Here is a 27574-nt window from a genome sequence, read left to right on the forward strand (position 1 = left end):
TTTATGATTTGGTTCAGAAGGGTGTGATTGAGGAAACGAGAGCAAATTTATGTAATAGTCCTATTCTTCCTGTTCTTAAACGCACTGACCCTTCTCAGCCTCCTGTTTATCGTTTTGTGATTGATCTTCGGGAGGTTAATAAAATTGTTGTACCACAGTTTCCTGTTGTCCCAGATATTACTGCCCTGTTAACCATGATACCTGCCTCAGCGGCTTGGTTTTCTGTTATTGATCTGAAAAATGCTTTCTTCAGCATTCCCATTGCCGAAGAGAGTAGGGATATTTCTGGTTTCTCTCTAGGAGGCCGAAGTTTCCGGTTCAAGCGCGCACCCCAAGGCTGTCAAGCTCTGAAATGTCAGCTTGATGCTTTCCCTTTACCCCCAGGTGCTACTCTTATTCAATATATGGATGATTTGTTAATTGCTGCAGATTCAGAGGGTGTCTGCAGGAATGTGACTGTTGCATTGTTACGTCGCTTGTCTGATCTTAATCATAAGGTTTCGCCTTCTAAGCTACAATATGTCAGTCGAGAGGTTATCTATTTGGGTCATCTCTTATCAAAGGAGGGAAGGCGATTAACCCCAGAACGAATTGCGCAAATGTCTGTGCCATCCACACAAAGAGAGGTGCGTGCCTTTCTGGGCATTACCTCTTATTGTAGGCAATGGATCCCAAATTTTTCTTTGTTGGCCAAACCTTTGTTAGCACTCACTTTAAAAGACACACCCCAACCCTTTCCTTGGACTGACGAATGTCAGAAGAGTTTTACTGATTTACGTGCTGCTCTGTGTTCTGCTCCTGAGTTGGGTACTCCGGATTACAGTAAGCCCTTCACGCTCTATGTCTATGAAAGAGAGGGTTGTGCGTTGTCAGTCTTAACACAACGATTTGGAGATAAACAGCGGCCATGTGCCTATTTTTCAGCTACATTAGACCCAGTAGCCAAGGCATTGCCTAGTTGTCTTAAAGCTACAGCAGAAGCAGCGATTTCTATTCGTCAGTCTGCTGGAGTGGTGCTAGATAATACTCTCATTGTTATGGTACCACATGCAGTGGATACCTTGCTAAATAGGACGAAAACGCAGCATCTTACAAGTGCTCGCTTGTCTGGATATGAGCTGACGCTCTTGGCTAGTCATGTGCACATCAAACGATGTAACACTTTAAATCCAGCCACTTTGTTACCTCTTCCGGAAGGGAAAGATATTCAAGCACAACATGATTGTTTTCTCCGTACTGAGGAGGAGACAAAAGGTAGAATTGATTTGAAAGATACGCCGCTAGTGGATCCAGATGGGATCCTATGGGTGGATGGGTCTTGTTTCAAACTCCCGAATGGTGAGACAACTTCAGCTTATGCTGTTACCACCTTGCATACAATTGTGGAGACAGCACGCATCAGACATAATTCAGCTCAGGCGGCCGAACTGATAGCTTTGACCAGAGCGTGTGTGTTATCTAAAGAAAAGAGAGTGAATGTGTATACCGACAGCCAGTATCCGTTCGGTGTGGCGCATAGCTTCGGACGTTTGTGGAAGGAAAGAGGATTCCTTTCCTCCCACGGTACTAAAATACAGCATGGTCAATTGGTAACTGATCTTCTTGAGTCACTTGTCTTGCCTACCCAGATAGCAATTGTGAAATGTAGTGCGCATAAGAAGATTACTGATGATGTTGGTCACGGAAATGCTTTTGCGGACGAGGTAGCAAAAAGGACAGCCAGAGATGCTACAAGTCACATGTATGTTGCGGGCCCTGCGAATTGGGTCAGGGAAAGAGGGATGTGTGAGAACACAATAGAAAGTGTGAAATCGATTCAGGGAGATGCTACAGAGAAAGAGTTGAGAAAGTGGAAAGAAAGTACAGGAATGTTAGACGGAACAGGATGTTGGATAGAATTGTCAGAACACCAGCGTTGGCTGTTACCAAACGCCTATGTACTGCCTGTAGTTACTATGGCGCATGGTCCAGCCCACATCAATGCGAAAGGAATATGTAAACTTCTGGCTCCAGTGTGGCTGAATGAAGGGATTCCAAAATGTGCAGATAATGTGGTGAAGCATTGTATCATTTGCTTGATGTACAATCCAGGAAAAGGAACCCCAACTCCGGCAGGTCATTTTGCTCCCCCGACATATCCTTTTGAGGTGTTGCAAATTGACTATATTCACATGGAGCGATGCAACAATCTCAAATATGTTCTAGTGGTGGTATGTGCCTTTTCCAGATGGATAGAGGCTTACCCTCTGAAAGACAACACTGCTTTGTCCACTGCCAAGGTTCTTCTGAAAGAGTTTTTTCCTAGGTTTGGTTTGCCGCGCATTGTCTGGAGTGACAATGGAAGCGAATTTGTGGGCCAAGTCATGCAAAAGGTGTGTGCAGGTCTTGGTATAAAACAGAAATTCCATGCGGCAAACCATCCACAGTCAGCGGGTTTGGTAGAATGTTATAATGGCACTCTCAAACTTAAACTTGCAAAAATACAAGCCAGCACAGGTCTTGCCTGGCCCGATGCTTTACCTTTGGCTCTCCTGTCCACTAGAACAGCTGTGCATTCTCGTTTGGGACTCAGCTCTTACGAGGTTGTTTTCGGGTGCCCAGCTAATGTATGGGGAGTCCCTCGCCCTAGAAAGTACTCTGACATACAGTATCCAATGCTGATTGACTATTTACATGACCTCACCACTAAATTGCGTGTTCTTCACCAACAGGTTCAAAACACTTTGCCAGAGGCCTCCACAGACCCAGGTCATTCTATCCAACCCGGGGACTGGGTCTGTGTGAAGAATTTTCAGAGGACAAAGAATTTGGAACCTCGTTGGGGGGGCGCCTCGACAGGTGCTCCTAACTACACATACAGCAGTGAAAGTCGAAGGGAAAAAGAACTGGATTCACGGCGTGCACTGCAAGAAAGTACCTTTGCCCTTGCCTTTTGATCAGTGGGCCCGTAAGGGTATAGATGATTCTGAAGGCGAAAAGGTCCCCCGATTAGTGATGCACGCCTGAATGGAACTCGGTCGGAGAAAGAAGATGATGACATTCTACAAGAAGCTGTACCGTCTCATCTCCGCTTGAACACTACAGAGCCACGGACACTGTTTCAAGATCAAACTATACCAAATAAAACTATGTACAATTTAAGACCTAGACTGATTAAAGACACCTAAGATTCCCATCTCTTCTGTTACATTTATCATCTGTCCAGGTTGCAGGGTCACTGTAGGAGTCTTGGTTTGTGACCTGTATAGTGGCTAGGCCCACATGACTTGCAGGACGGCTAATAATCACAGCCAAGTGAGTGAGGAAGATTGCCGTGAGCAACCACTTTAGAGGATGGATGTTAAATTAGAAAAGATAAGAAGAAAGAGATGAGAGAAAAGTATTGTAAACTAATGTACAGTCGTTGTGGTGTAACGTTATGTGTTTTTATAGCATTGTTTATTTTATTGGCGTGTATAGGTTGGATTGTTCATGCTATGCAGCAAAAAGTTGTCCCTACTTCTATCTCTTTGCCTTCTTATTCTACTGTCTCTCCACATCTATTTCATACACTTCCTCAGCATGAACTCATGCGAGGAACCGAATACTACAATAATTCATTTGTCCAGCTATTGCACCAGCACCAATTAGTAATCAACACAACCGACTGTTGGGTGTGTGGACTTATGCCTCATACCACAGATAAAGGGATGCCATATTTAGTCCTCTTATGAAGGTTCCGCTTGGGCTTATTTTGTAATATTCTCTAACGCATATTAGAGCCGATTTAAACAACCTGTCAGTTCATATATTGGTGGACCAGATTTTAGTCATAGTTCGTTGATAAAGGGAATGGTAGCTATGGCTAAAATCATGGAGAATAGTAAAATTTCTGTTGATGAGAGAAAAGCATATACTAATTGGAACGTCACTCATTACATCACTAGCCTTAGTGATAAGGTTAAACAGAGAAAATCTCCACCAATAGGGACTGTTCCTCATCAAGGCAATTTCTGTTTGCAAATAAATGGCCAGACTGCTGACACCGAACAAAGAAAAAGCTTTTGTTCCCACACATACATCCACTCATCTCAGAATTCGCCGCCGCTAGTACCATCTCAGGGCACGTATTTTATCTGCCACGATAGAGCCTATATGTGGTTGCCGACTGGTTTCTCCGGAACATGCTATATAGCTTTCCTTCTTCCCCCTACATACACTGCCTCTTCAAATCATCATAGAAACAGATATGGCAGAGGAATTATTGATTCCAAAGACACAGCAGGACAAGAGGGAGGAGATTTCCTCAAAGGATTTCTTCCTTTTTGGGGTCCAATGGCCAACAGCAGAAATATGAGACAACTGGTTCGTGTTGTAGAGACTACTATAGACATCACTGTAGGAGCTTTAAGTAATATCACAGCAGAACTACAGGCGGATCGTCTTATGACATTACAGAACCGAGTTGCCTTAGATGTTGTTCTTGCGGACCGTGGTGGAGTCTGTAAATTGATCGGATCTAGTTGCTGTATTTATATACCTGACGATGCTCCGACGGTATACCAAGCCATCTCTAAATTACATGTAATCTCTGAGTCGATTCATCAGGACGAAAGAGATTGGTCGTTATAGGGATGGTTTTGGGGACTACTGTCAAAATGGGGATGGAAGGTATAAACATTCCTTGGAATGGTTTTGGCCATCATTTTCTCCTGTTGTCTCTGTATGCACTGTGGCCCCGCCATCTGCGGCCTTTGTGCTACTGTGTGCATCCCAAGACCTAAGTCACAGAGAACAGAGAACATTAAAATGATGTTACAGCAACAGCTTGATGACCTCATGGCCATCAACATCGACTCAGATTAACGTGAGTCTGTGTATGTTGCCTGAGTTCTGGCAAAAGGAGGGTCTGAGGAAATTCGATTTTTGATCTCGATCGTATTGAGCCGCCATTTTGTGTTCCGCCGCCATTTTGTGTTGCCCTCACTCAGGCAGCACGGCGAACGAGGTCTTTTCTGCTTTTCCTGCGGCATCGTGTCAAAATAGCCTTCTGCCTCTGTTTACGAACTGGTGTCAGGGACTGGCCGAGTCCACTAATCCCTGTCTGGTTTGACTAATCCCTGTCTCAACTATCTGTTGGTTCGCACCATTCTTTCCTGACTTTATCTTATCTTCTGGCCTTCGCTATTCTCTACTTGTATTCTCCCATTTCACAACTGTCCTCCAAGGCATACAAATGTGTCCTGCCACCTGCAGATACACTATCATTGATTGACTTGTGGGGAGGGGTGACACACACCGTTGGAGGAGAGGCTTTGGGTTACTTGATATCTTGTTTTTTTAACTTTTCTCATTGATTATATCTTGTTTTTAAACCCTTCCCATTGCTAAACATGTATGTATTGGGAGCGTTCTTTGTTAATCTTATACTATCTATGTGCTATAAAAGATTGTGCGCCACGGAGTGAAGTGGTAGTCTCCTAAGAACATACCGAGTGTACTTCTGGGACAACTGTACTTAGCTGGAGCTAATAAACATGATCTTCTACGCCCAACAGAGTGTCCTGTGTCTCTGTTCAACAAAGCAGGTGAACTCAGAAGATTAAGGCGTACCCTGCGCCGCCAGGCTCATAAGTGGCCTAGGTTCTTCAGGTACGGCAGGTGCACAGGATCGCAGGCAATTTCGCTCAAGAGGACGGTGTCGGCCACGTGCTGTGGTGAGAGGCGCCGCCCTGGCAAAGGCGTTGGGCTTTCTGGAAGTGGACCACGCCCAGGGCTACGTGCTTTTCATTCACACTCCTATGCTGGCCTGGCGTACGCCGGGCAATCCCACTCTGCTCACGCTTACGGGGGGGACGTAACAGGCAACATTTGCGTGAACTCCCCCACTGGCCGGGGTGACATGGTTGCGTCCACTGTTCACTATACTCCATACACCAGAGGTGTATGTCGCCATGGATATGGGTGTGCTCTGCATACTGCGGTCTGTCCAGCACATCTCTGCCACTCTTGCATTGTGTGCTTTCCCAGTCATGGTTCTCCGCCTCCTTCACACATGCCTGGTTGCCACCTCTCCCCACATTGGGCTAGTGTGTGGCTGAGGTACCATGCCGTTGACAGCTCATGTGCAGGGCTTCACCAGGTTACCATAGTGAGTTGTTCTGTTGTGTCTGGTGGGTGGGCATGTTGTTTTGCATGTTGGTTTTGATTTTGTGACGTGTGCATTGCCAGAGTTGTGGAGTTGAGGTGAGTGGGGTGTTTATTTGGAACTTGCCAAGGGGCTGTGCATTTCCTTTGGTGCCATTCTGGGGACGCTGGTTGCTGATGGACTTCGGAGGATGGAGGAATCATGCACAGTGGCTGGGTATTTGGAGGCGAGATTGGTGGAGGTTGCACGGTGTTCGGTTGTTGCCTGCACATTGATGTGAGACGTGTGCTTTCTGTTGCGGTGATTGTGTGCTGTGGCGGCAGGGGGCACAGGTATGATGTGTGCTGTGGATTGCCCCCGACACGTGCGTGCATACAGCTATGGCGTATGGTCCTTGCTTGGTGTCCAGCCGATCCTGCGCATTGTGTTGGACGTATAGGGACTGGGGTGACCGACTGATGGGGTTGTCCAGGTCAGGTGTGAGGGACTTGGATGTGGCTGCCTGTGTGAGACCTCCGACTGTGGTGGGTGTTGGACGGGGGGGCCAGGGGCCAACAGGTGCAGCACAGCCAGAAGCTTTGTGTGGGGTTGGATGTTGGTTGTCCGCTGCGTTGGTGCCGTCAGGCTGTTGGGCATTGTTGGTCAAGATGCGTAGGATGGTTGTCCTTTTGGGCCTGTAGTGGGTAATGACATTGTCAGGTGTTGGGTCTGTGAGGCTGGTGCGTTTCCTGGGGGTTCGCTGTCTTTGTCTGTGCTGCCTCTGTGGTGATCCGGGAGGGGGTGTTCCGGGTGGGGTTTGGGGTCCTGGGGTGGTGGCGGTGGGTGTTGTGGCCCTCTTGGATGTCCGGCCCGCATGCCCGGTGGCTCCATGGCATCTGCTGCCCTTCCGATGTGGCTGCGGGCTGTGCACCCTTTCATGGTGCAGGCTGTGGTCCGACTTAGCACCAGGTCAGAGCAGGTGTTATTTTCCTGCTGCTAACGCACCTTATCGCCTGTTTTATGTTCTTATCACCATTCTGGCTGTTTGTTGTGAATGTTGTGGAGTGGTGTTGTCGCGGCTTTTGGCACGGGAACGCCTACTCTGCATCTCATTAGTGATAGTTGGAGGGATCATCCGTGGCAATGTTTTTTGCGGCTGCAATCGTGGGTAAACTGGTGCTGTGGGCTGCTAACACCAGCTTGTGATTGGGGCGATAAGTTTATCACAAATGTGGCTGCGATAAAGTGCTGTTAACTCGGCAATAGTTCCTTGTGAATATTCCCCCTAGTCTTGAAGATAAAAGGCAAGTGGCCGGCCTATGTTTTGACAACTGAAACCAGGGAACTCATTTTTATAACCACTAACATAAAACATAACCACATATGCATTTTTCCTGTAAAATCTGTAATTGGGAAAGTTTCAGGAACAAATATGGGTTTATCAGCTGTCCCTAGCATACATTACATTACTGCAAGGCTCACAGTAATCACAAGAGCTTTACTCCAGTAGCAGACATGCCAATTTACACTGTGCCGTAGTGTGCCACTCAATATAGGCTTCACACGGTGTCAGGGGAGTGCCAATATTACATGGTGCGAGACAATATGAGCTGGAAACCTATGTGCAAAGTGGAGTTCCAGGTGTTTTGTGGAGACTTCATACAACTTAAGTTCATCTAGGGTTTTGCAACCTCCCCAGAGCATCCTCATCATACTAAGAAGCTTTTGTAGTTTTTGGGGGGGATAGTAGAGTAGCACAAATCCACTCCATGTCTCCAGTGATAGAGTGAATTGCTGCAGTATCACTCCACAATATAGATAGTTAATAATAGAGGCATTTCACCACCAAGAGCTAAATTAGGAGGAAGTTGCTGCATATGCCTCCCGTAGCTCATCATTAATTATTTATTTGTCTAGTTAATCTCCTCTCCTTTACTCTGCTAAGGTCTATCTGTGAGGTATTTTGGGTATCTTTGAGATCCTATTCCAGAATGTTTGACCAAGTGGTATTTGTTGGTTACTTGTGGTTAACTATCACCATCAGTATGCACCACTCTCAATAATACCATGCTGACAGTAGTAATGCAGATAGGCACCACGTCTCCTGATTAAACTCTGGTGAGCAATTTTTGGCTATATATTGCTTACTGTACTCTGATGTATGTACACCAGTGCCTCAAAGTGATCACAAGTTGACCACTAACACTCTACAAAATACCTAAATAAATACATGATTAAATTAATAACCACAATAAAACCATCCACACGACTAGCATTTCAATTATCAATACTTCCTACAGTGATATCAAATACAGAAGTTTACTTACTAACATTTAGCAGAAAGAAAAAAAATGTATCACTTCATTTACAGTTAAAAAAATACCCATAGGTGTTTTACAAAACTCTGCAGCGCCACATGTGCCCATGAAAACCTTTGAAGATCACATATTTCTGATGTACATCAATCAATCAATCAATCAATCAATCAATCATAGCATTTGTAAAGCGCACTACTTACCCGTGAGGGTCTCAAGGCGCTGAGTCTTCTGAAGGTCAGCAGGTCTTGGGTCTGCCATAGGTGGATGGGGAGGGTGGTCCAGGTCTTGGCGGCGAGGTGGGAGAACGATCTGCCACTGGAGGTCGCTCTTCGGATGCGGGGGACTGGGGCGAGGACGAGGTCGGTGGAGTGAAGCTGGCGGGTGGGGGTGTAGAAGCTGAGTTGTCTGTTGAGTTACGCTGGTCCGGTGTTGTGGAGTGCCTTGTGTGCGTGGGTGAGGAGCTTGAAGGTTATCCTCTTGTGGAGGGGAGCCAGTGCACGTCTCTCAGGTGGGGTGTGATGTGGCTGCGGCGAGGGATGTCGAGGTTCAGGCATGCAGAGGTGTTCTGAATGCGTTGAAGTCATTTCAGGAGTTTGGCCGAGGCTCCTGCGTAGAGGGCGCTTCCGTACTACAAGCTGCTGCTGACGGCCAGGGTGACCGTTCTTCTAGTTTCAGTGGGTATCCACTTGTAGTTCTTGCGGAGCATGCGGAGGGTGTTAAAGCAGGAGGAGGAGATGGCGTTGACATGCTTTGTCATGGAGAGGGTGGAGTTGATGATTACCCTTAGGTGCGTGTGTAGTCGGTGGGTGTTGGAGCTGTTCCCAGTGCGGTCGGCCACCAGGAGTCGTCCCAGGCCGAGGGGGTGGATCCGAGGATGAGGACTTCCGTCTTGTCCGAGTTCAGTTTCAGTCGGCTGTTCTTCATCTACTCGGCGACGGCTTTCATTCATTCGTGGAATTTGGTTTTGGTGGTGTGGGGGTCCTTGGTAAGGGAGAGGATCAGCCGGGTGTCATCAGCATAAGAGATGATGTTGAGGTCGTGCAGTCGGGCGACGTGGGCGAGCGGTGCCAGTGGCAGATTCCATTCAACAGGGCAGCAACATATAGCAAAGATTGCTCATCTATGTAGGTAGAGGACAATGATGTTGGGTGTCTGTGAGGAGACCATATGACCTCATGCATGGTCAGCATAGTGCCATTCCACCAATAAGAAGTAGTAGTCAAAAATGTCCACCAGAATTGTACTAAATTGCAGGCAAAGTTTCTCTCTCTCGCTCTCTCTCTCTATTTATCTCTCTCTCTTTCTTTCTTTCTCTCTCTCTCTCTTTCTCTCTCTATAAGATATATTGTTTACAGTTCGAGACTGTTGCTTGAAACATAATTTATTCTTGGACTCATAAACTTGGCGTGTTTCCTCTAAGAATTTGAACGACCAACCAGTGGTGTAGCAAGGGGGGGGGCAGTCCCATGAGTTTTGGGGGTGGCAGCTGCCTCCCGCTCTTACCTGCGGTCTCGGGCGGCAATCAACCCCCCCCCCGCTCCACAAAGCAGCAGTCGTGGTGTGGCAAAATGGGTGAATGTTGCCAGCACCCCTGCCAAACCCCCCCGCTCTTCAAAGCTACCGCGGAGCGGCAAACAGACAGAGACCACCACGGGTGCCCAAAGGGCTAGCGCCGCCACTGCGACCACATTGTAACAAAAAAGCATAAAAGTGGAAAGATGGTATCCGGAGGACATGAACCTGAGGTGGCAATAATTTGTGCGGTGGTGTAGGGTCGCAACTGAAATGATTACAGTATGTCAAATGGCAATATTGTAATATTTCTCTGACTGGAATTCTGTCATTTTAAATATAAGCTAACTTTCATGACTGCCTATAATTGTAATGCCATGGAATTTTGTACTGTGCATAGGATACGGTGCTCATGACTACATTTCCTTACTGCAGGTCCATGCATAATTGAATTTCACTGCTGTCTAACACAATAAACCCGATTCACAAAAGACATTTTGGAGGATGTGAAAAAAGGACTTCTGTAAAACTACTTGAGGTGCTAGAAAATGAAATTCAGAAACCTATAGGTAGGGCTCTTCACCTCCATCTCTCATATCATTTCTGTGTGCAGATGTCAGCTTTCTAGTGCAATAGGGATGACTGAGGATAGAAGCTGATGTAAAAGCCTCTTTCAAAAACACATAGGGGCAAACTTACTAGAAAATTTTGTAACACGGAGAAGTGCCAAATTTGGCAGCGTTGCACAACGACATTTTCAAAACGCAGGGATGTTCCGTATTTTCTACAGTACGGCGCATCCCAGGGCTTTCCCTAGCTATGGCACTACGTTTAAGTGCCTTTTGCCAAATTGTCCCTTCCTGCACATAAACAATCATGAATGGCTATTTGTTACTTTATGTGTGCTGCATTGTGCACTACTCATAGAAGTAGCAAATCATCGTTTTTTAATGATTAAAAGCAAAAACGGGGAGAAATAAAAGCATTTCTCTTTGTGCACCATTCTAACGCCTGCTCTTCCATGGTGTTAGTTTTTGGTGCTGCCCACAGCAACACCCATTGCTCACCCAGATACATGCGTGAAAGGGTAGCATATTTACAAAGTGATGTTAAGCCACAAAAAGTGGCTTAACACCACCGGAGCATCAGAAAAAGTGATGGTCCGGTGGCGCTAGGGGCTTGTACATGTGCCCCTCAGTCCTCTTCCTGTTTTTTTTCAAAAACAAAGGGTCCCGCTTATTTTTATTAGTTGTGTAATGGGAATGACAATGGTTGAAAAGTCTGGCATAAAGTGCTTTTAAAAGACTGGAAAACCCTTTTTGTATACTCTTCATATTTTGAGGTTGAGGCCAACTTAATACAATTGGAACCCCTTCAGGGTCCATCTGAACTCCAAAGGATGAGATCACAAATCCTAAAAAAGATCTGGGAGAGGTGTCAAACAAAAATTCTCTAGACCTCTCCCACATGCTTTGTTTTTGATATGGGGTCCAACAAATGAGAATGTCATCTAGGCATGTGACAACAAACATGTCTTAAATGTCATAATATATATTATCAACAAAATAGTGCAACACATCAGGTGCATTAAAAAGGCCAAATTGCATGGCCATATACTGAAAATAGCCATATCACCATGCCTTTCCTTCAGACCCTCTTTGATACTAACCAATTTAAACACTACTCTTAAGTCTAATTTGGTAAGACTTTTACTGTCTTTTTTTGATCCAGTAATGTTGAGATTAAATGGAGGAGGAATGATTCTTAATGGTCAAATTATTCAATTACTTATAATAAGTATAAGGTCTAATGTTCCATCAAGCTTGCAAGTGAAAACGATTAGGGCTGCTACAGAGGATGGAGTAGCAGCACAGGCGGTTGAGTGCTGACTGAGGTACATGGTCTGTGCGAGAGAAAAGTGAAAGGAGGTGCAAGGCAGTGGCTCTAGGAAGGCTCCAAAGTCGGTAAACTGTGCCAATTTGACTCCACAACCCCAGGCCTTCATTACTGAAGCCGGGATCAGCAGCTGATGCCACTGTGCAGGAGGCCTTGCGGTAGTGGTCCCAGCAGTCGTGTAGAGACCGACACCATCAAGCTCATAGTAGCAACCAGTGCAGCGTTCTTGCCTTCTTCTCCTGACCCAGAGGTAGGTGCAGCCCTAAACTGTGCATCCCCACATGCGATTTCGCTGTTGGTGCCCTCCTTTTCCGTCATGTAGGCGAGGTGACTTGGGGGGTGTTCCTGCCATCAGGGTGACAGGGAATAGCTGGTTGAGCTGGGTGAGCTGGCAGTTAGCAGGCTCACCCCAGCTTGGCTGTTGGCAGTGCACCACTATTGGAGGGGGTTGGGGGCTGGGCTCTGCTGTGGTTGGTCAGCTGGCGGGATGGGTGTGACTTGTGGGCAGAGAGTTAGCCTCCATACAGGAGTGAGTTTGGTCACTTGAACATCTGTAGGTGACAAAGGGGATGCCTAGGAGCTCAGGAGAGCTGGTGATTGTGTGGTATTTGGCCTCATAAGCAGGGTGAGTGCTCAGAGGGTATACCGATGGAGCCACTGCACAAGCTAATTTTGGGCATAGGGAGGTATGTGTCTTCATGATGTCAGTCCCCCTCGGTTGGGACAGTCTGGGTTAGTCCAGGTGTTTTGGCCTCCAGGTCTGTCGACTCATGGAAGTGTAGGCTTAAGAGTCCTCTGAGTGGTTCACACCCCAGGCTCAACTTTTACTTTACCATCTGTAACCCAAACAACTGTAAAAGATGAGGTCATACACTAACCACAGACTGTGTCAGAAGACCCAAGCTAATCCGCTGAAGAATAAAGATCCCCATTTATCTTTTAGCTGTGGTAAAATACCAGCTTTCTTTAAAAACCCCACCATTATAAAAGCGGAGTGAAAGGAGATCATCTCCCAAAAGTTACAGGTGGTAGATCAACTGGCTGCTCCCATTTCGCCACACTCTCAAAAGCAAGTATCATCTTTGGCCAGGACAGCCTGCCGTCCTCTAGGGAAGTAGCCCTCCTTATGCTCATTGTCAGGGGGTAATGATATTGAGGCTTTACTTGTCCCCTTGGCCACTCAGCCTTCATTAAGTCTGGACTATACTTTACCTGAAATCTCACCGTTTAAACCGGTGTCCCCAGTCTCAGGAGGGCGGAAGCACCACTTGAAACATCAAAGCAGCAGAAATAATCTATGGCCCTGTTCTCGATTACACTCAGCCTTACAATCTCGGATTAGGTTAATCTTTCTGCTTCACCTGACTTATTGCTGAACCCTCCAGTGAATACCTCAGCAGTCTATGAATTCTTTTCCAGATCTTTTCAAATTCTTGAACGTATTTTGGCATCCATTCTGTCCTTATTGGAAAAGAATACTGACAACTCAGACCACACTTTAGATATTCTATCAGTTATATTGAAGAATCTACATGTACATTTAAACAAGGAAGAGAATAAATCCAATATAAAGAGCTTTGTAACCAGTACAGCGGATATGAGTACCCAAGTGAGTGATCCTAGGCTGTTTGCATGTATACAGGAAAAAAAATTTGATCAATCCTTGGTCTCTTTGTGGAGCTATCAGCCTTTTAGGGTACAAATAATGGACAAGACCACACTGGTCCTGCCAAGCACTCAGGTGAACAAGATGAAGTCTTTCCCATCTTTAATAAAGTCACTAGGATCAAGCCAGAAATCACTACCACAGAGACAGGTCCTCAGCCGGAAAGGGGAATAACTCACAATCGACAAATAAACACAAAACAAAAGGCAAAAGGGAAAGTGAGAACAAGAAAGGTTAAATTTCAGGCTGGGGCCAAGACAACAGAGAAGTTCATGGTGCAGCATGCTTACATAACTGATCCAGCCACTGTTTCCCAGGGCCTGGCACCTTCTGATGTTATGGCTATTCCTTCCAGGTCCGTGGGGTCAGATGAAATGGTAGTTCCCAGACCCAACCAAGTTGATCATGTTGTATTCTTGGCCACCCAGGAAGAGAGTTCTTTAGTTACCCTTGTGGGAGTTGGAGTGGGGAATGTTAGATTGGAGGATGACACATGATGTGGGCTAAAACCCACTGCTGATTCTTAGAATGATGTTGCTGGAGCAGAGTTTTCTGTTGAAAATGTATCGAGTTTTAAGCTCCAGTTTTGTCTATATGTTATGATTAAAATTACTAATTTGAAAACATAAATTAATAGTTTGTTTTGTTGAATGTCCAGATTAATCAACACTACTAATGAGAGAAAACTACACGTGGGAATGCGTATATGTTGCTTAATAATAATGCGCAATTTAATTAAATGCGTTTTGCAAAAACATTATTTGTTTCGAGTTTGTGCTTTTAAAATAACGTGTGCTAATGCTTTATTGTGTTGTAGAAGGCTAGATAATTACATACACATAAGGGTATTAGTGGGGATTAACACTGTATAATCATTATAATGTGGTAACGTTGTTTGTGTTTCTTTTAATTAAGATGGTCCGTTTTGGCCTAAAACAAGATGGTTGCCATTTACAGCCTGCACTCGAGTGATTGATTTTTGACGAGAGGCCTTGCTGAACATGGTCGAAAGTCACCTGACCACATTGCGCTCATTACATTCATCGCGTTCCTTATGGTCAATGCATTTTGGACTTCTTCCTGAACCTATGCTGAGGACGGCAGCTCGAGAGACTTTACCGAGAGACCTGTCCTGACCCTTTTAGCTAGAATAGGTAACTATGAGAATGATGATTTTGCTAATGATTGACTTTCATTTTGAACTAATTTAGATAAATAAGCATTTGTTTGAATTCTTGTCTCAGGTGGTTTTTTTCTTTGTCATTTATTGAGTTTCCAAATGTATTTCCTATGTTTAAAAACGTGACTCAGGACAATTTCTTTATGGTCGCATTGACCTCGTTTAGATGCAGATTGATTTAGGTTTTTCTCCTATATTCAGTGTGGATAGAGTAATAGTGTGAATTTTAGTGTGATGGGCCCTAGCGTATGATGAGTATATGTGCGTGTGACTGTAGATTTACTCTGGCCGTGGAAGTAAGGAGAATTTATATGCGCCGATCTGCCAGGAAACTGCTGCAGATCGGCGCATATAAATTCTGAAATAACAGCTGAAGATTTGAATGATTGGTTGAAAGTTCTTCAAAAGAAGGATAAAGATACACAGGCAATTGATGTAGCTAGGTTGCGCATAGAATTGGAGGAGCTTATTGCAGGAACAATTCCTACAGATATACTGAAAAACCATCATGATGGAGAGTTGTTATTTATGTGTAAAAGTATCACCTGGAGGGCTAAGAGTACACATGACAGGTTGAAAGCAATAGCGAGTGAACAAGGAGTTGACATGGATAAGGTGAAAGCTTTGCAGAAGCCTTACAGGGTGGATTTCTCTGACAAAGATATTGAAAATCTAAATGGTGCTGGCAGAACAGGGCAGATTAAGGAAATGATTGCCTTATTGCGAAAATGGGGTGATGTGGAAAAATGGAAGGATAGATGTTATGTTATGTTATGTTATGTTATGTTAGATATATTTATAGCGCGCGATAGTTACTCCAAGGAGTGTCCCAGCGTGAAGCCAAGTGAGGAGAACTGAAGTGAGAGGCTATGGAAACAGATGGGTTTTAAGGAGACGTTTAAAACAGAATGGGTCCTTAGTGTTGCGCAGGAAAAAAGGGAGAGCATTCCAGGCCGCGGCAGCTTTGACCGCGAGCGAGCTGCCCCCGATCCTGGACCGGGAGAAACGCGCAACCTTGGCCAGCAGAAGGGCTGAAGAGCGGAGAGCTCTGGTCGGGACATAAAAGGCAAACCGCCTCTGCAAATAGATGGGACCCAAGTTGTGGAGGGCTTTGTGGGCAATGACCAATGCTTTAAACTTAACCCTTTCAGCCATGGGCAACCAGTGCAGGGCACGAAGATGCGCGCGGACACTGCTACTTCTGGTGATTCCAAGGAGGAGCCTTGGGGCTGCATTCTGGATCACTTGTAGTTTGTTCATGGAGTAGCCAGGTAAGCCCACATACAGGGCATTGGCATAATCCAGGCGGGAGAGTAGCAGTGCTCGAACAACTGTTTCCTTGGCAGTTCTAGGGAGAAGAGGGAGAAAACCCCTAAGAACCTTAAGAAGGCCAAAGCAGCCACCCGAGACCTTCTTCACCTGGGCCGAGAATGACAGATTATCCTCAAACCAGACTCCAAGATTTTTAGAGGAGTTCCCATTAGAGGGAGGAGGAGGGAGATCCGGGGGCCAGATCTCACGTCTGAAGTCCAAGGGGAAGTTACCATAGAGAAGGATCTCTGATTTGTCTTCGTTGCACTTGAGTTGGGCTCTAGCAAGCCAACCAAATACCGAAGACAGACACTTCTGCACAGGCAAGACGGAATCTTCCCCCTTGCCCCAGGTAAAAAGAAGCTGGGTGTCATCCGCATAGGCTATCACCTTAGCCCCCAACTTCTCGTCCAGAAAGACCAGAGGAGTAACATAGATGTTAAAGAGGAGGGGGCTAAGGGACGAACCCTGGGGGACACCTGTGGGGACCTCCTGCCGAGAAGAGGCGGCCGGTGGCACCCAAACCTGTTGGGTACGACCCTCCAGAAAAGACCTCAGCCAGGCAAGAGCCAAGCCAGAGACCCCAATCTCAGAGAGGCGGGAGAGCAGTCTGGCATGCGGCACCGTGTCAAATGCTACTGACAAATCAAGCATTACCAGAGCTGCTCTGCCACCAGCATCTAAGCAGTCCCTAATAGCTTCTGAGATCTCCACTAGCGCTGACTCTGTGCTATAGGATGCCCGAAACCCAGACTGGGCTGGGTGCAAGGCCTCAGAACTTCCCACGAATTCGGAAGGTTGTCGGGTCACTACCTTCTCACATACCTTAGCAAGGCTAGGGAGAAGGGAGATAGGGCGATAATTGCCGGGCAGCGCGGGGTCAAGGGACGGTTTCTTCAGTAATGGAAGAATTTTTGCCTGTTTCCACTCTGGCGGAACACAAGCCTCCCCAAGGGAAAGGTTAATAATAGCATTCACCTCAGGGTTGATGATCTCCGCGACCGCGGCCAGCAGTCTGGCAGGGCATAAATCCGAAGGTGAACCGGACTTAAGGCCCTTAAGTAATTTCAGAGTACTAGCCATGTCGACAGGAGAGAAGACCGACAGAGCGTGATTCAGAGCGCCCTGAGAGGGTGCAATCAGTCCATCTTCCGCCTGGAAAGCCGAACACACAGGCAAGGACTGCTGTATCAAACGGATTTTATCCGAGAAAAAGCAGGAAAGGGTATTGCACCAGTCAACCGTGGCCGGGCCCGAACAGTTGAGAGCGACAGGGGATGTAAAACTCTGGACTATATGAAAAATCTCCTTCGAGTTATTACAGGCCTGCTCAATACGCTCGGTGAAATATTGCTTTTTAGCCTGAAAAATGGCAGAGTAATAGATCTTTTGCTTAATCCTCAGAGCGGCCTTAGCCAGAGGACAGTAGTCCTGGCGGCGCCAGGTTCGTTCCAGTTTTTTGCAACTTTGTTTGAGCGTGCGCAACTCAGCCGAAAACCATGGTTTTGAAGGCGCAGCTCTCGAGGGCCGAGAGGAGGTGGGAGTAGCCAGCAGGGTCATGGACTTGTCCAACCAGTTGGAGAAGCCAGCAAGACTCCCCTCAAGATTATTGATGAGGTTAGGGCTGGAGGCCGCCAGGGCCCCAGCCAAAGAAACGGGGTCAACCTTCTTAAAGGCCGGTTTCCGTGAAATAGATTCAGCAGCATGGGGCTGGCCAGCCTTCCAGGAAAAAAAAGTGATGAAGTGGTCTGACCACACAAGGGGAAGAGGATCCTCAACTAGGATATTAAAATTAGAACAGATCGGGTCAAGGATGTGGCCACCCTGATGAGTAGGGTGGATAACCCATTGAGACAGTTGGGTCAGCTGAAGAATCTCTTTAAAGGCACAAGCCTCAATAGATGACCCTTGATCCAGGTGTAAATTCAAATCACCGAGGAACAGGAACTGCGAGAAGCGAAGCGCCCTCGCAGTAAGCTCACCTCCCCACTTCTGAATGGTAGCATGTGCAGAGCCAGGGGGACGATAGACCAGCGCCCCACCAAGTAGAAAATGGGGGGAGAACCTGATACTGAAATCCAACGCTTCACCAGTGCCCCAAGCATGGGTTTCGCCCCTAATAAATTCCCATTTTTCTCTGAAAACGACCGCTACACCGCCACCCCTACCTTCTGAACGGTCAGCCCTAGCCACTTTATAGCCCGCCGGGATAGCCAGAGTAACATAAGGGTCAGAGTTGGAATCGAGCCAGGTTTCCGTAAGGAACAGAAGGTCAACAGGGTGGTCGGAGAGCAGGTCGAAGATGTCGGAGTGATGTTTTTTTAGAGACCGTACATTAATTAGGGCGGCAGAGATGGATGGTACATTATCCCGTTTAAGCCGTTGACCCAACGAACATGAGGCATCTGGAGAGATAGCCGGGAGACAGAAGCCACAAACAGCACAGACATGCTTCTGAGCATTCAACATATCAAACTGAGGGTGTGAAAGACCTGAAGTTGCATTAAGTCTCAGTAGCCTGTCCCTACCATAAGTCAGCGCAGCACGAACGCCCCCCATTGGATGAGCAGAGTAACGGGCGCAGGGCGCATCCGAGGCGCGGACGGGCGCAGACGGGCTTGCCTTAGGCGTGCCTTCGGCGCGCCAGCGGCGCGCCCGCTGCGCTCGTCCGCTGCGCGTCCTCCCCGCGTGCATCTTTGTAGGCCGGCAGCCAGAAAGACTAGAGAGCGCACTACCAAAATGGCGCCTCTAGATGGCTGACCGGCGAGACCAGGAAGTGAGTGAAGTCCTCACTGAAGCAGATAGCAAATCACCCCACAGATTCCCTCGCAAAGAATAAAGCGTTAGCAAGATTTAAAAACCACCCTTTCACCCAGCAATGAAAACAAGCAAGATACGATCCGATAAAAAGGCTTTACATTAAGTTTTACATTTGGTTAAAAACACAGTCAAGAAATAAAACGAAGTACAATGGTACAAGAAAAGGGAAGATTCAGTGGACAGGACTTACTCAGCTTTTCCCATGAGAGAAAAAGAGAAAACAGTGGATGCTTATCCTATGAGAGAGATTCCTGGAGGAGGATATGTACATGTCCCATGGACTAGACAGGATATTTTATCATTTACGAATGATTTCCCTCGACTGAGAGAAAAGCCTGTCGAGTGGTATAGGCAGGTAGACAGGTTTGTGAAATTGTCAAATGTGCTCTGGATTGACCTGAATAGTCTGTTTGATATAATTGTTCCAGCAGACTTGTGGGCAGAGTGTAAAATAGTTGTAGATTGGCCTGCAAAGGAGTATCCAAGAGATCCGAAAACAGGAGCACCAGATCCAGAGGTTATGAAAAAATATGAACAGGTAATTGTGTTTCTGAAAAATAAAGTACCTCCGAAAGAGACAGTCTGGGTTAAGATAGATCGAACACATCAGGAAGCCAAAGAATCAGTTCATGCTTTTTACGAAAGGCTGATACTGGCTTTTAAACAGTTCAGTGGAGATGAACACCTGGGTGACAAAGATTTGAGTCATTTTGTATACAGATTTGTATATGGCCTGAGACCTGAAATCAGTGAAAGGATACGTGAGCATACAGTTGACTGGCAGAGTAAAAAGATTGATGAAATCTTGAGACACGCAAAGTACTTCAGTGATGAGATTGAGGCAAAACAGAGAAAGCTGAAAGAGAAGGCAATGTGGGCACAGGTGAAAGTTGCTGAGAGACAAGAAGCACAGTTGATGGAACAGGCAAATAATCCAGGAATTAGACCTAGATTTGCAGGAAAAGGAAAGGGGAATCTAGAGGAGGCAAAGAAAAAGTTCCCTTGTCACAACTGTGGACAATTGGGGCATTGGAGATCCGAGTGTACCAATCCACCATTAGTGATTAATGAAAATAAACCCTTAAATCAACAGGTGCAGAACGAGGGGTGTAATCAACAGCAGCAACAACAGAAGGTTGTCAGACAGCAGAGTCAAGAGCCAAAACCGCCCTTGCCACAGAATAGAGGGTCCCAAAAGTATAACCAGGACTCAGGATTCTACAATGATGAGCAGGTAAACAAACCGAGACGTTCTAACCTGGTACAGCAGTACTGGTTAAAGAATGAGGGGAATGAGTCTGAAGGGGACTATTGACGGTGCCGAAGAGAGGAGGAAGAGTGCATACTTGGTGCAACTCTAGAAATAGACCAGGCAGGACCATTTGTAGATGGGAAAATAAATGGGGAGAGTGTTACTTTTTTAGTAGACACAGGAGCAACGAGATCAACTGTCAGGTCAGCGGATATTAGAAATCTTCCTCTCTCGGATGAAGCAATCCAAGTAGTTGGTGTAGCCAATACACAGATTAAGACTCGTCTTACTGAACCAGTAAGTGTAAGAATAGGGAAATTTTCAGACATGCACAGATTTGTAGTCTGTGACACCAGTCCAGTGAACTTGCTGGGTAGGGACTTATTTTGCAAGATGAATTGTACAATTTTCTGTACTCCGGATGGAATAGCTTTTGAGACACCAGATGAGGATGTTTTGTACCGGATGACTCTAGATAATAGAGAGAGTGAAATTGTTGGTACATATGCTGTGTTTAATCCAGATGATTTGCCACAGGAGTTGAGACACACAGTGAAAACAGCAGTTTGGGATTTTACTGGAGAAGATGTGGGATTGATGAATAATGTGGATCCACTGAAGATTTCAGTGAAAGAGGGGATTGTTTATCCTAATATTCCTCAGTACAGATTGACACCGGAAATAATTGAGGGAATTACTCCTATAATTGACAAAATGATTCAACAGGGTGTTTTGAGAGAGTTACTGAGTAGCCCGTGTAATTCACCGATAATGGGGCTAAAGAAACCTAATGGAAAGTTCAGGATTGTACAAGATTTGAGAAAAGTTAACAAGATTGTGGTGGCATGTTGTCCCATTGTGCCAAATCCTTCAGTGATTTTGTATCAGATTCCACATGATGCTGAGTGGTACACAGTGATTGATTTGTGTCATGCTTTCTTTTCAATTCCATTACATCATGACAGCCAGCCGATTTTTGCATTCCGGTTTGGCCAGCGTATTTTAGCATGGTGTCGTATCCCACAGGGGTATACAGAGAGTCCTTCGATATTTAATCAGTTGTTGAAAAAGTCATTGGAGAGTTTGATCATGCCTGAAAGCTCAGTGTTAGTGCAGTATATTGATGACTTACTTGTGGCATCAAAGACACGTGAAGCTTGTGAAATAGATACCATAGCTTTACTGAATCATTTGGCAGATGGAGGGTTAAAGGTGTCTCCAGCCAAATTGCAATTCTGCAAGAAAGAGGTGCATTATCTTGGACACAATATTGGAAAGGGTCTGAGAAAGGTGACTGATGACAGGATCAAAATTATCAGAGGAATGAGAGCCCCGATGACCCAGAGAGAAGTGAGGATGTTTCTGGGGATGGTGGGTTATTGTCGTCAGTGGATAAGTAATTTCTCCCTGATAGCAAAGCCACTGATTAAGCTGACAAAAAGTGAGGTGAGAGACCCATTGGAACTGGATGGAGAACAAATGGCAGCATTTGAAGAGTTGAAGAGCAGAATGTGTGAAGCCCCTGCTTTGGGAATGCCAGACTATGAAAAAGAGTTTGAGTTGTATTGCAGTGAGAGAAATGGATGTGCACTTTCAGTGTTAATTCAGAAACATGGACAACTGAGAAGGCCGATTGCGTACTTCTCATCGACACTTGATCCCGTAGCTGTGGGTTTGCCAGGTTGCCTGAAAGCAGTAGCTGCTACATGCAGAAGCTTGGAACAGAGTGAGGGTATAATAATGGGATATCCTGTACGGGTATTCGTACCTCATGATGTGGCAATTCTTTTGACAAGAAGCAGGACTCAGTACATGTCACATAGTCGGTTGACTAAATATGAAAAAATCATTCTGGGAGCATCAAATGTGACTCTTGAGAGATGTGTGAATGTGAATCCAGCAACGTTGTTACCGGATGCTGACAATGTGAATGTTGGAGATGATGTTGATCATGATTGTTTGGATGTGCTTGACTACTGCACAAAACCAAGACCAGACATAAGAGATTTGCCATTGCCTGAGAGTGATCATGTGTTGTTTGTGGATGGATCATGTCTGAGAACTGATGATGGTGTGCTGAGTGCAGCATATGCAGTGTGCAAGGTTTCAGAAGTTATGGAAGCTTCGCCTTTGAAAGGAGTGAGATCTGCTCAAGTGGCTGAATTGGTGGCATTGACAAAAGCTTGCAAGATTGGGAAGAATCTGAGAGTGACTGTGATGACTGATAGTCAGTATGGATTTGGAGTCGTTCATGATTTCGGTCAGCTTTGGCTACAGAGAGGTTTCTTGACGTCGAGTTGGACTCTAATAAAGAATGCTGAAGTGATTGGAAAATTGCTTGAGGCGATACAGCTGACTAAAGAGCTAGCAGTTGTGAAATGTGCTGCTCATGGACAAGGAGATGATTTTGTTACTCTTGGTAATCGTTTTGCCAATGACATAGCACAGTATTGTGCAAAGAACAATCATTCGATTAATAGGGCACGAGAAAGGGAGATATCTTTTTGTTCTGTGATGTTTACTAATGTCCTAGAAACGTGGGATGAAGTGAAACAGTTGCAGGATGAGGCAGGAGATGAGGAAATGAGAGATTGGATCAATGCAGGTTGTGCCCCAAGAGAAACAGATCATGTCTGGATCTATAGAGATGGTAGACCAGTCATGCCCAACTCAATGCTGTCGACAATGGCAAGAATGTATCATGGCCAGGGACATCTGGGAAGGGATGCAATGATTAGGTCTTTTAAACAAACCTGGTACAATGCAAAATTCAGGTTGATTGCAGAGAGCATCTGTCAGAGATGTTTAATTTGTCAGCAGTTCAATACTGGGAAAAAGACAGTGGTGAGTCTAGGAACAATAGGCAGAGAAGGAGGTCCTTTTACCAGAATGCAAATAGATTTCATTGAAATGCCCCAAGTGAACAGATTGAGGTATGTTCTAGTGGTAGTCTGTTTGTTCTCAAGATGGGTGGAGGCCTATCCGACTAGGAGAAATGATGGAATAACAGTTGCAAAGTTACTGTTAAGAGAGTTGATTCCTAGGTACGGGTTCCCAGTGACAATTGAGTCTGACAGAGGTGGACACTTTTACAATGAACTCATGGGTTTAATTTGTGAAGCATTGAGCATACAGCAGAAGCTACATTTTGCATATAGACCAGAGGCTTCTGGAGTTGTTGAACAGATGAACGGCACAATAAAAAACCGATTTGGTAAGATGTGTTTAGCCACTGGAATGAAATGGCCTGATGTCTTGCCTCTAGTGCTGATGACTATTAGGTCTACTCCAGATAGAACCACAGGTTTGAGTCCGCACGAAATCTTAATGGGACGTGCGATGAGACATGCATTTGTGCCTGTCAACAAGTTGATGACAATAACTGATGACATGATTTTGGATTACTGTAAAGGCCTGGCTGACGCAGTTCATTCTGTGTTTCACTAGGTTGGAGAAGACGCTACCACACTTGAGAAGAAGCAAGCCCATGATCTGAGTCCAGGGGACTGGGTGAGGATTAAGGTGCACAGAAGAAGAAATTGCTTGGTTCCAAGGTGGGGAAGGCCAAGACAAGTTATTCTGACTACGACAACTGCAGTAAAGTGTGCTGGTGTGAAAAACTGGGTGCATGCGAGTCATACTCTGAGAGTTCCAAATCCAAAGGATGGGACTGGTAAGGAGTATTTTGAAGAGTCAGATGCCAGTGATGATGCAGAAACTGAACCAGTGAGCAGAAAAAAGAATCCTGAAAGGGGTGAAGGAGAAAGAGAGTCAGGTGGTTCTTTTTTCTTTCCAAGAGAGGCTTCAAGAGAAACATTGAGAGTCTCAGAGGAGAGATCGGATTCTGTAAGAGTGCCTGAAGTTCCAACAAGCAGTAGAGAAGAAAGAAGAGAAAAGAGCAATTCCACAGAAACTACACCTGAATCAGATGAGGAGGTTGAAAATCCACTTGAGATTACACCTGAAGAGGTAGGGTCAGAAGAAGATAGAGAGGGACAGATTGCGGAAGACCCCCGAGGAGGTGTAGGGAGCATTCCTGATAAGCTAGGTGAAGGGACAAGTAGACAGCAAGAAGATTGCGTGTCGGAGACCCGAGGAGGGACAGAATTAGGGAAATCTCAATTGGTGGTGGAAAAGACTGTGGAGCGAAAGAAAATTGTTGAAGAACAAGAGGCAAATGAGACAGAATCGGATGAGAGTGAAAATGAGAAATCAGAGGGTCGAGTTCTGAGAAAGAGAACTTGGATCGGAGAAAGAAATAATAAAGAAGTGAGACCAAAAAGGGTTGTAAGAGGAGATCTTTGGCCCAACAGGATAAAGAGACTAAGGTATAGACTGACACGAGCAAATTCATCGAACTGAACAGGTGAACGAGGTGTCTAGTCAGAATCAAGCGAAAGGTGAAAAACAAAAAGTCACAAAAGAACCAGAGGAGATCAAGAGAATCAGAAAACCTAACCAGAAGTATAGGTCACCGGAATGGACGTACGTGGCACTGTCTGAAGGTGAAGAGGCAGAGAGTCAAGGAAATCCAGAGGGGACCGTACGAGAAGTGGTTGAGGAGAAAACTGTTGGAATCCTGAAAGTTATCCTGACTGACATTGGAGAAGAGTCGGATGCACAGGATGTTGTTGAAGATCTGATACAATTTGATGTTGCTGAAGAAGAAGTGAAAAGTGATGAAAATCCAAATTGAGTGAACTAAAGGAGTCACTTGGGGAAAAGTGAAAATAGAAAATCTGAAATTAACTGTGTGAAATAATCTAGAGTTCTAAAACTCAGTAGTGGAATAGAAGAGGCTAAGTCAAAAGACACTGCCAAAGTAGTAAAATGGCTAACACAGAGAATAATCAAAGTAGATGTGCCTTCTTGAAAAGATGGTGTAGAATGTGCTGCTGCTGTACTGGATTATTATTGCTATTATGGGGTGTACTAGCTTTATTAGTTACTTTTAGAGTTACAATAGACACTTTTGGAATACATAATGAAAATGTGACTAATATAGAGAAAAGTTCACAAAAAGTAGTTCCAACTAGAATTAGTAACATTTACATACATAAAGATAGGTCAATTAATGATTTTTCTAGCAATGTTTTTTCAAAGTTGTTGTACGAATACGTAAAGACAATGGAAATTAGGGATTGCTACGTATGTATGCAATTACCTGCATCCGTTTCAGAGGGTGTTACTTATCACCATTTACCAGCCACGTATGGAATTTCATGTAGTGTGCTAAGTAGTGTTTTTTATTTGTTAGGGAAAATAGATTATGAGATGTCTAACAAAGATAACATTTTTGGGCAATTGCCTATGGACGAAAGGCTGAATCCAGCTAAAGAAGCTAACATTTTTGGTGAGATTTTTATTGAGAAAGAAGAATTAACATTAGATTACATTTTTAGAAACAATTTAACTTGCAGTCTGAAAGAAGAAGAGAAGGCTTTCCTTAACATGGTAAAGGAAAGGAGAATGAACATGCATGAAAAGGCAGGGAAATACAAAGTGAGTGAGACAATTTGGGATATTGAGATGGGAAAGGAATTGAGGAATGGGGGCAGTCCAACTTTGGCTTTAGATGCACCACAGAAGGGTAAACTATGCATTACCAGAAAGAAATCCCAATACGATAGCTATTTTGTTGGGACTAGTGAGTGTCATGATACATACTTCATTGCAACAGGATGGGGTTTTAAAGGTGGTGAAGATCCAGTTTTCCCAGGAGTGTATTATGTTTGTGGGAACAAGGCTTATTACAAGTTGCCTGACCATTGGTATGGCACGTGTTATGTGGGCCTGGTCTTTCCAAAGATTTTTCATATAGATAGAATAGAAGACGTAGAACACATTAATTTACTAAAACGCTTTAAGAGAGAAACTTGGTCAGAAATCGTAGGTGATATTTTTGGAGCTTTAATTCCAGCAGTGGGAATTTCTTTAAATGCATATGGAATTCGGAAACTGTCAACAGTGGTGTATCGCTTATCGAAAAGTACCGCTGGAGGGTTTCTTTTGGTAAATACGGAGATGATTGCCGTACGTGCCATGTCTATGCAAAATCGACTTGCCCTTGATATTCTATTGGCCAAGGAGGGTGGAGTCTGCGGAATGCTGAAAGTTCAACATTGTTGCACTTACATTCCTGACGAAAGCAGAGACCTAAAGGTCTATATCAAAATTATTACTGATTTACATGAAGAATTGGTACCACTGGAAGCTGAAAGTATCTGGACTAAAATAGCTAATAAGATAGTTGCTGTTAAGAGTTTTATTGCTAAGATAGGTAGTACCATTATTGGTAAAATATTATCTCCATTGACATGTGTAATCGTTGCTTTATTGATACTAAGATTGGGGTGTTTGTGTTGTAAAAACAGGGGAGGGAAAAAGAGAATAATTAGAGGAAATGCTGAAAAGAAACGAAAGAGGTCAAGGAGAGACCCACAAGAAATAGAATTAGAAGAATTAAGGGAGAGTGTGTACTTGGAGTCGAAGAGGGATGATGTGAGAGAGTCTGGTGTTTAATGTTGTGTCATAAAAGACATTTTCAATTTCTCCTAAAAATTGGGACTACATTTTTTTTTTTTTGGGTTGGTTTTTGTGGTGATAAGATATCACCAAAGGGGGGATTGCTGGAGCAGAGTTTTCTGTTGAAAATTTATCGAGTTTTAAGCTCCAGTTTTGTCTATATGTTATGATTAAAATTACTAATTTGAAAACATAAATTAATAGTTTGTTTTGTTGAATGTCCAGATTAATCAACACTACTAATGAGAGAAAACTACACGTGGGAATGCGTATATGTTGCTTAATAATAATGCGCAATTTAATTAAATGCGTTTTGCAAAAACATTATTTGTTTCGAGTTTGTGCTTTTAAAATAACGTGTGCTAATGCTTTATTGTGTTGCAGAAGGCTAGATAATTACATACACATAAGGGTATTAGTGGGCATTAACACTGTATAATCATTATAATGTGGTAACGTTGTTTGTGTTTCTTTTAATTAAGATGGTCCGTTTTGGCCTAAAAAAAGATGGTTGCCATTTACAGCCTGCACTCGAGTGATTGATTTTTGACGAGAGGCCTTGCTGAACATGGTCGAAAGTCACCTGACCACAGCTTCTGCCTGAGTAGAAAGTTTCCGTGAGGACAGTAGCTCTGGGAATGATTCCAATTGTCCTTGGAGAAGGATAAAGCCACAATGAACAATGACCAGTCTGCGGTGGCTCTGCTATGATACCAAGGAAGAGCATTCACGAAAGTAACATTTGCAAACTCGAGTTTCCTTCTTCCGTATTTTTATTTTTGTGATTTTTCCTGAGCGGAGGTTTTCTAAATGTAACCAAGAGACTTCCTTTCCTGCTCGCTCTGCTCAGCGGCTCAACGGATATCCAAAGTTTGTTTGTAACTTTTATTTTGTTATTTCCCTTATAAATATGTTAGACTAGAGAGGGTCCGTGTTCATTGCGCTCATTACATTCATCGCGTTCCTTATGGTCATTGCGTTTTGGACT

This window comes from Triturus cristatus, chromosome 2_2 (assembly GCF_964204655.1).
Source record: "Triturus cristatus chromosome 2_2, aTriCri1.1, whole genome shotgun sequence".
In the NCBI taxonomy this organism is placed as follows: domain Eukaryota; kingdom Metazoa; phylum Chordata; class Amphibia; order Caudata; family Salamandridae; genus Triturus; species Triturus cristatus.